Here is a 9,608-nt window from a genome sequence, read left to right on the forward strand (position 1 = left end):
AATGACAAGCCTAAGCACTTTCTCTCCATATCGATAGTATCCTAATGCGCACACTGTGGACTTTTTATCACACACGCGGATGGGTTTGCCGCGTGATGTTTGGAGCGTGATAGAGGAAGTGTTTACTTGCATCAGTTCCTCACGACCGCTGAGGGCGATAAACGGTACCGCGCTCAAATCTGATTTACAGTGTATATATATATATATAAGGATACGTACATATTTGCTTTTAGAGAAGGAAAACACCACCTTTGGTTTGTGGACATATCAGCCCTGCTGAAGGCAGCGAAAGCCCACTGTTGACCAGGTCTGGGGGTCTGTATGCAGCTGGAAGATCTGATGCAGAATCTGAGACTGATGACTGGAGACATTATAGAAGGTTATTGCAGTCAGATCAGAAGCACTGAAATACATATTTACATTCCACTGGATCTTTATTGGGATTGTTATGCATGTCACATTCAGGTGATTAGATGCATATAATTCATGCACTGTCTGTTATTCCCACAGGAGTGTCATCAGACGAAGTTATTAGACCGGATGAGTTTATGAACTGTAAGAAGGCCCATGAGGTTCAGGCAGTGTCTGAGGTTGTGGCTTGACAGAGACAGCAGCCTGTTTTCCCCTTTGACCTCATATATCAATGCAGAAACTGAGCTCAAGACACTGATCACAGAGCTGGAGGTGAAGAGAGGTCATGATACAGGGGGCTCTGACCAAGGGAGAAAAGTATAATAATAATAACAATAAAACAATTGTTTATTATTAATATTAGCCTTATTATTATTATGTTAGTGTTATTATGTATTATTATGAAAGTAAAATAGTAATTATGGCTAATTATTATTATTTTATTAGTTATAAAATGGTTATTAATTAATGTTTATATAATTTTTGTTGTTTATTAATTATTAATTAATTGGTATTAATTGTGTTTAAATAATTTTTGATTAGATTGTTGTTTCCGAGAAGACGGTCTCGAGTCTACGAGGAGCTCGATCCTACGGAGGAGCTCCGGAAGGATAAAAGGAGGATTGAGGACAGTGTAAGACGAGAGAGGACCAGTTTCTGTTTTGTGTTTATTTTATTATTAAAGTTTTTGTTTAAGGTTGATTATGAGGGGTTTGTTAGGAATGTTGTTAAATATAATAATAATGATAATAATTTGGTTCCCTGTCAAAAATTAAATAACCAGGGCAGGAAAATTGTGTACATGTAAAACAACAGTAATAATAATAATAATAATTATTATTATTTAGTTATTAATAATAATTAAAATGTGAAAATATAATATATAATAAAACAATATGGCTACAACTATACTGCAAATTATAATAACTTTATTAGCAATATTGTTATAAAAATATATATTATTAATATTGTTAATTAAAGAATTTTACATTGTTGTTTTTATAATATCATATCATCATATAATATCATGCTTAATGCTTATGTATTTTTCCATGGTATTTAAATTTTCATTGTAACGGTGTTGTGAATGCATTTCATAGGACATGTCTCTCAGGATCAAATAATTAATGTATACTAAACTAATATAATAGCACAAAAGAAACCTGTGCTGTACTAGTGTTCCAGCTGTGGGCTTTGATTATGGAACTGAAGTTGTTCCTTTGCTATCACAGCTTGCGATTATCCTAATCATGTTAATTAGGTGAAATTGAGCTCAAGAATGGAGAGAGACTTGGATGTGTCCATAGCAAATCATTTATGATCAATGTGAGATGGCAAACAGTCTGTGTTGATGTCACTAAATTACCTTTTTCACTGGCTGGTGTCCAGGATGCAGTTCTGGTTGGTCTGCATACATGTGGAGATTTGGCCCCCAGCACTCTGCGGAGGTGCAGGCCAACATGAGCTGTGTGGCTGTTTGCGGTGTGAGCTGCGGCTACACCTGCCTCTGAAGAGTTTGATCAGCCAGACAGGTAAGACACTTCCTGTCTCTCTCTCTCCTCTCTCTCCTCTTCTCTCTCATCTCTCTGTAAGTTCATTTCACTGTCACAAAAAAAAAAAAAAAAAAAAAAAGAAAGGACAAAGATTAGTATCTGTTAGATCTCTGACAGATCAGACTCTATAATTCAAGACCAGACAAGCTGTGTGTAATTCATTTCGTTTGTATAATGTTAGTTTCAGCAATGTGTAGATCTGTAGCATAATCTGGGTGTTAAAAAAAAAAGGTACAAAATAAGTAATTTTAAGTATTATATTATTATTAGGATTATTATATTATTAGGAGTTATATATAAACTGCACATTGGTATATAAATGAATAGCTTTTGTTGTCTGTTTTATTTGTTTTACATTAAATAGGTGAACCATTATATAATCGAATATAATAATAAAAATAAAATAAGAATTAATTAGTATTATGATTTTATGATTATATTATCTATAAGATTTATCTTACAAAATATTATACATTCTTTACATTATGATATTAATTATTATTCAACAAATGAATGAATCTTTATAAACAGTTGTAATAATAACTACAACATGCTTAATAAATGTGGTCATTCATTATAAATAATTAATCAACAATTATTATAATATTATAGATTATTTTTTAAAATGAATCATATAATATACTATTATATAATGAATAAAAATAGTTGTTTAGTACTAAAATTGTGGGGTGACTCATTATTTAATAATACTTTTATTATTAGAAAAATATACTAATTTCTTTAATTATACATTTAATTTTATTTAATTGTAAAAATAATACAATTATTATTATTTATTATTATTATCAAATTTTACTAGGCTCCAGAACAACTCCATTAGTCTCCCACTCTGATCTCTAATAGTGTGTGGACAAAAGCACTCTGTTTTTCAAAATATCTTTGTTTGTGTTCCTCAGAGAAACAAAGTCATATAGCTGGTAAATAAATACGAGAATAAGTAAATGACATATAATTTTTTTATTTATAATGCGGACTTTCCCTTTTTAAGACTCTGTGTTAGTTTTAAGAGAGCATGTGGTTCTGGTCTGCCCCTCTCTTTCTCTACAAAGGAGACAGCACAGAAAGGGGATTGGAGTGCCCTCTAAAATCTGATATTTTGATCATACTATTACTGTGATAAAGCAGCAGGGCTACACACATCTCATTGTCTTTAGAAGCCTGGGTGACTACATCACAGGCTCTCGATTGCTGTAGGGATAGGCAAAAATGCCAAACACTCTCCACTTCACCAGACTGTCTGTTTGATCACTAACTCAAGAAGAGGCAGTACAACATATGGTGTTTCAGCATGATGATGTCAGAGTTTTCAGGGCTTCAGCGGCTCGCTTTACAAGAAAGCAAAAGAAGAAACAAAATGAAATCAAACAAATGCAGTTCCATTGGAAATGAACATTGTGTCTTTTAGTCTCAAAACCCTGTAAGATTACAGCATGCTGTGCATTTAAAGGTGAAGTGTGTCATTTTTGTGTCACTAGCAGCATCCCACAGATTCATGAAGATTTTGCATAGAATTTCACTTGCCTGAGCAGAATTGACTGCTGTGATCTTTTCATTTTGACAGCGTAATACTTTTTACATTATATCTCCTCTCAGGCCTCGCATTTGCTGACTCAAATCAGAAGACCCACGCATGTCTCCTACTTAAACAGAAAACAGGAAGTCCCATCCACAAACATCATTTGTTATGCAGGCGCTTATTCATAGTGTATTGAATTTATATTTTCATAAAAAAAAATACACACTTAATTTTTAAGTGTTTTATTATCAAATGCAAAATGAAGTTCCTTCAGTTTAACACCTCACACTTCAACTGGTCTCCCGCTAAGACAGTGTTGAAGTTCATTCGCAGTCAAGCGTGTCATAATGAAATTGCTGATATTGTTTTTGCACACTGTGTCCCTCTCTCAGGCATTTTTAAAAAGCAACATTTTCATTCTGTATCTCACACATTTTTTTCAGGCCTGTGCTGGACTCTGGATCCTGTTTCGTTTGGCTTGGTTTAGATTAGCATGATAGCTGGAGTAAACAGTGTTTATCACCGGCTGTGAAGTCCTTCAAAAACCCAAGCGTGGGTCTTGGTTTGAAGTGGCATGTGTCAACAGGTGTTCTCATCCACATAATGTTTAGCTTTCAGTTTAAAATGCAATAAAAAGTTTTGGGTTGTTAAGATTTTTAATGTTTTTGAAAGAAGTCTTTTATGTTCACCAAGGCTGCTTTTATTTGTTCAAATATACAATAAATACTGTAATATTGTGAAATGTTTTTACGATTTAAAATAAGTTTTCTATTTTAATATATTTTAAACTATAATTTATTCCTGTGATGCAAAGCTGAATTTTCAGAAGGCTTTAGGCTTTAGTTTTTAGTGTCACATGATCCTTCAGAAATCATTCTAATACGCTGATTTGCTGCTCTAGAAACATTTTATTATAATCAAGGTTGAAAATGGTTGGAAAACACTTTTTACATGATTTTTTGATAAATAGAAAGTTCAAAATAACAGCATTTATTCGAAATAGACATCTTTTATAACATGATAAATGTCTTTACTGTCATCTTTGATCAATTTGAATGCATCCTTGCTCACTACAAGTATAATTTCTTTTAAAAAGTGAACAGTATTTTTTTTTATGTTAAAAGCTGTTTGATTTCATCTGTTTGTTGTGTTGTTTTGTGGCTGTTGCTCAGGGTGTGTTGATGGTGTGTGTGGTTTCTCTATGAGTCAGTACCTGAAGGCTCAGGCGTGTTTCTGGCTGACTCACACGTCACAAATAACATCACATTGCCCACGCATCTTCAACCACATCCTTTGCTTATTAGCTGATGAATCTTGCATCAAATTTTAACTCTAAATATATTTTTTAGAATATAATCTTTTAGGTGTTATTTTTTATATGAGCACATAATGCTATTAAACTGAAAGCAACTATCAAACCATGATATCATGTGTTTAGTTATCACAAGGGGGGAAGTCGTGGCCTCACAGTTAGAGTGTTGGACTTGCAATCCAAGGGTTGCGAGTTTGAGTCTCGGGCCAGCAAGAATTGTATGTGGGGGGAGTGAATGTACAGCGCTCTCTCCACCTTCAATACCATGACTGAGGTACCCTTGAGCAAGGCACCGAACCCCCAACTGCTCCCCGGGTGTCCGCAGCATAATGTCTTGCCCCTGCTCCTGGGGGTGTTGTGTGTTCACTGCTGTGTGTGTGCAATTTGGGTGGGTTACAACAGAGCACGAATTCTGATATGGGTTCCCCATACTTCCACTTCACCATACGCACTTTTTTTCACTTTCAATTCAGTTACAAGCTTGTTGTCCAGCAGACTCTTCACAAACTCTTTTTATTCCTCTCTCAGACTCTGGAGGGGAGATGTCTGCTGCCTGGAGGAGGGGTGAGATTGATGCGTGTCATATATCAATATTAATAATTCAATCAAAAAAACCCATTTCTCCTGCAGAATTTGCATAAAGAGGGCAGTCTCAGCTGCAATCATGGCTGTTATTTGCACAGCTGTTTTTTAATGCTTGTCGTCTTTTGGGGGACACAGGGCATCAAAGAATATGTTAAGGGCGTAACATTATTTCAATCCACCTGCGCTTGAGAAGTATTCAATAGCAATCTACAATGCACTGCATAGCTGTGCAATCAGAGCACACACCTCACTTTCAGAATGATGAACTTTGTAAAAAAAAAACGATGCGCTCTGAAAAGGCAGGGCATAGAGGAGCAAACAGTAATGTACATTATGTGAAAAATAATGTGTTTTTAGAACCTTCAATCCTTTAAAATGCATTGCATTACACCCAAATACACACACATAAATGTTCTTTAGCAAACATCATATGACCCCACTTAATCAAAATGCATCTAATTGAACTCATTGGTACATTTAGTACACTTCTAGGCCTGAAAACCAGGGATGTGGAGATATCCTCTAATGTGCACTCCAGTGGATCAAGTGGCTGTGGAAACACTGATCTAAAACTACATTTACTGAGATTTAATTCCTGTGGAAATCCAGCTCCACTCAATCCTATATTTGTCTCAGTGACAGGCCTGCTGTCACTGTCCTTCCCTATCATCACATTACTGCTTTATTTAAATGTTTTAAAACCTTTTCAGCATGCTTTACCGGACTAAACCCTGGGCATCTTTTACTGTTTCTGCAGCGAAATGACCCATAAATGAGGGTTTATGTACAGCCAATGCAGACGGAAAGTGATAATTTGTGTAAAACATCTCCCATTGCTTCTGATTCCAATTAAGATTAATTTATAGACTCCCATGTGAAACCCAATCAGGCTTTACAGATCATTTCCAGGCACAGTTTGGGCACCTCAAGTGTTTCATGCCATATGTTCCACTATCGCAACCATTGACGCTCCACTTGCAATCATTGTCATTTATTGAGTTTTCAACTGTCATGATATTTAAATACAAGTCAGACAAGTGCGCATCTACTCTTTGGCTCTTTGTGCTGTTACATGTACTGGTACTAACCTAAACTTTGTGGGCGAAATCCAGTCTTCCAGTAGGAATGCAGGATTGGATTGAAACAAAAACTTCTCATGCAAAGTTCCCTCATGTTTTAAGGTTGCATAGTTGCTGCATAGTTGAAAAGTGGTAGACAATGGACCTTTTTACACATTAAATTCTACAGAAACTTCACTAATGTGACTGCAAATTTTAGCTCTAACTAGTTGTCTGTAGGAGTGATGCAAATAGTGTCTCACACACTGCATTTAAATGTTAAATCACAACCCGTGACCTTTAATTTTCAGATGAAGCCCAGTGTTAATTTAAACCCTAGAGATGCACACATGCATGCATCCTTCTCTGTCCTTCTTGAGTGACCTTACAGAGTCATGCATCAAATCGACCTTCTCACATAAAGGTCAACAGTCTTGCGTCCTTCACCTGTTCCCCGGGGTTTAAGTTGTTTTGATTTATGTGTTTGTGTGTATCATTTTTTTTAATGTTTTGTTCATCTGTAACAGTCCTTAAACATGACCCTAGAAATGAGTAATGGGCCTCAAGGGGGATTTACAAAGAAAACATTCATCACTTTTCCAGCTGTGTGATGAAATGCATGCTTAACAAGTTGTCTTGCGTATTGCTGAGAAGTTGCTGTAGTACTTTGTATCTCCTGCAATATGCAGAGAATGTTGTCTTGTTTCTTATTTGGCAGAATCTCAATTGTTGCATTTCGTTTGATGGTTATCTGGTGTTTATTTCAGTGGGAGACTCTAACAGTTTTATACTTTTAACTGCATTTTGATCACTTGAGGTTTTTGTTTCACTCTCCTGTTCATATTGACAGATTGTTTTGTGACCCTGTAGATTTTTACTTAATCATGAAGTTTGCCATCCACAAAAATACAACAAAAGACGTAAGCGGTGTATACACACTCACGTCATTTTTGCTAAGGTAAGAGTAATAAATCATTCGTAAACATGTATTCAGCAAAATGTTGTCAGCAATTTTATAAACGGTTGTGCTTTTATAAAATAAAGAAAACACAAACATGATGCGCTTTCTGCCAGTCTGTCGTGAACAGGAGTGCTTCACAAAAATTAAACCCAAAACGCAGCAAAATACATGCCTCACAGACACGATTAAAAATCTCTATAGAAAGCTTTGAATTACCACTTTTTTAAATGAAATAAAACAAATCAAAAACAAAAACTCTTTCATTAAAAGGTTTTTGAAACCTTGACTTTAAGGAATTATAGGTCTATGCATTTGATAAACGCTCTTGGATGTAGTTGAATGCTTTTCAGGAACCGTAGCCAAGGAGAGCATGAAATGCCTCAGCTTTCCAGGGTATTTCTTTATTCTTTTATCTGAAGTGTTTGCCACAGAAGCGTTCAGTGAAGCAAGCCTAATATAACCACACTTCTTATGACAAGAACATTTGCAAAGGTAACACCAACATGGAAGCAATCAGCACTGAACCATAAAGGAAGTGTACTTTATTAGAAAATGTACTAACCATGAAGAACGTATACTTTTCCCACCACTTTGATTAACATCTAGCATCATATACAGCAAACAAGTTTAAAGAGTATTGGGTATGATTGTGTCCTTCATTAATAACGTGGGTTGAGGTGTAATTATTTCTTAATTTCTCCACAGGGACCGACAGAAGTCTGACCCAGCAGAGCATTACTTCCTGAAGGCAAATAGAGCTGGATCCTGCTAGAGGAAACTGCTATATACATTACAGTACAATCTGATTTGCTTTCTGATTGATTTGATTCCCTTCTAATTTGTTTAATAAAGTGCTCAAATGCACTTGACATTTTATTTGATAGTGTCTTTAAATATTCTACCATTTATTTTATTTTAGATTTGTATTATTATTATTATTATTATTATTATTATTATTATTATTATACTGATTTTATGTAAATAAATGTATTTATAATATAATTCTATTAAGAACATTATATATGAAACGTTTTTATGATTATTACAATTACGATTATTTTTATATAGAGATATACTGAGGTTCACTATGCCTGATGCCACTCTCTCTTTCTTGTATGTGTGTGTTTTTGGATGCTTGTTCTGCATGATCTATGACTGTTTGAACTGTGGGCTTCTGTCTGCTGTGCTTTGAGTGTTTTCAATCCTGTGAGCTCCTCTGTGGTTGTTTCTGTCTGTCAGGTCAGTTTTCTGTTGGAAGAGTCTCGTCTGAGGAGAGGCAAGCAGTGATGGCTCCGAAGCTGTAGAGCTGGACAGTTCTGAGTTTGATGTGGTGTTCTGCGCTGCTCATATGCTCAAGTGTGTGTGTGTGTGTGTGTGTGTGTGCATGTCAAAAACTCACACAGCTACATCTGCACAGTTTTGTTTCAGGTGGTTTGCAGGTGGACTCTACTTCTTTCATCATCAACATCCATAGCCACTTGCCAAATAAATACATGGACATATTGATTGCATATCTTTGAACACTTGTTGTTGTTGCTAATAATAATAACTTAATGTGTGTTTTTGTCCATAGGACAGGCCAGTCAGTCTAATCTGGAATGAAAGTTGAGGCAGCTTTTTTGTGAAGGTTTCTATGGGAAGGCAGCAGAGATTTAAGAACCTGATGTAAGCACATGCTTTAGTCATTCTATTAGATGTTATGATGTTACCTAGCAGAATCAATTATTCTTTAACATGCATTATTTAATAACAAACTTTAAGATTAAAAGCATTGTCTTCCATCATACTTGTTGCCTCTGCTGTTTTAGAATGTCAGTTTTATTTATTTTTCTATTTTTAAACCAAATTATTTAGCCATCCTTAAGCTGATTGACTGTTTCTTGAATTTCCAGCATCCAGCAGCAGCTCTGATGAATCTCGGGGATGATCCTCCATCTTAATGGGAAGCTGAAGGAAGCTGAGCAGCAACTACCTCCGTGGGCTGCAGCTCAAACCAGACTCATCACACTCAGTCCAACCTCCACAAACTCTGGAATGTCAAGCAGAAACAGGGTTTACGAGACCTCCGGGACCGTGATCTGCTGCTGGAACATTTGCTGATTATTTCATCTGTGGAAGTCTTGATCTGATTTGAGCTGGGAAAAAATTTTTGCTGGATTCAGTGCTTATGGACAGATGTTGGTGGTACTGG

The 9,608-nt window shown here is 35.7% G+C and overlaps 1 long non-coding RNA gene across 1 annotated transcript; it reads left to right on the forward strand.

Annotated features, from left to right (window-relative positions):
* The first annotated feature begins 237 nt into the window (after nucleotides 1-237).
* On the forward strand, nucleotides 238-1,861 carry LOC109082394. Its single transcript, XR_006157717.1, has 3 exons — nucleotides 238-379; nucleotides 511-684; nucleotides 1,801-1,861. It is a non-coding gene; the product is annotated as an uncharacterized LOC109082394 (long non-coding RNA).
* The last annotated feature ends 7,747 nt before the right edge of the window (nucleotides 1,862-9,608 follow it).

This window comes from Cyprinus carpio, chromosome A4, assembly GCF_018340385.1.
Source record: "Cyprinus carpio isolate SPL01 chromosome A4, ASM1834038v1, whole genome shotgun sequence".
Classification (NCBI taxonomy): domain Eukaryota; kingdom Metazoa; phylum Chordata; class Actinopteri; order Cypriniformes; family Cyprinidae; genus Cyprinus; species Cyprinus carpio.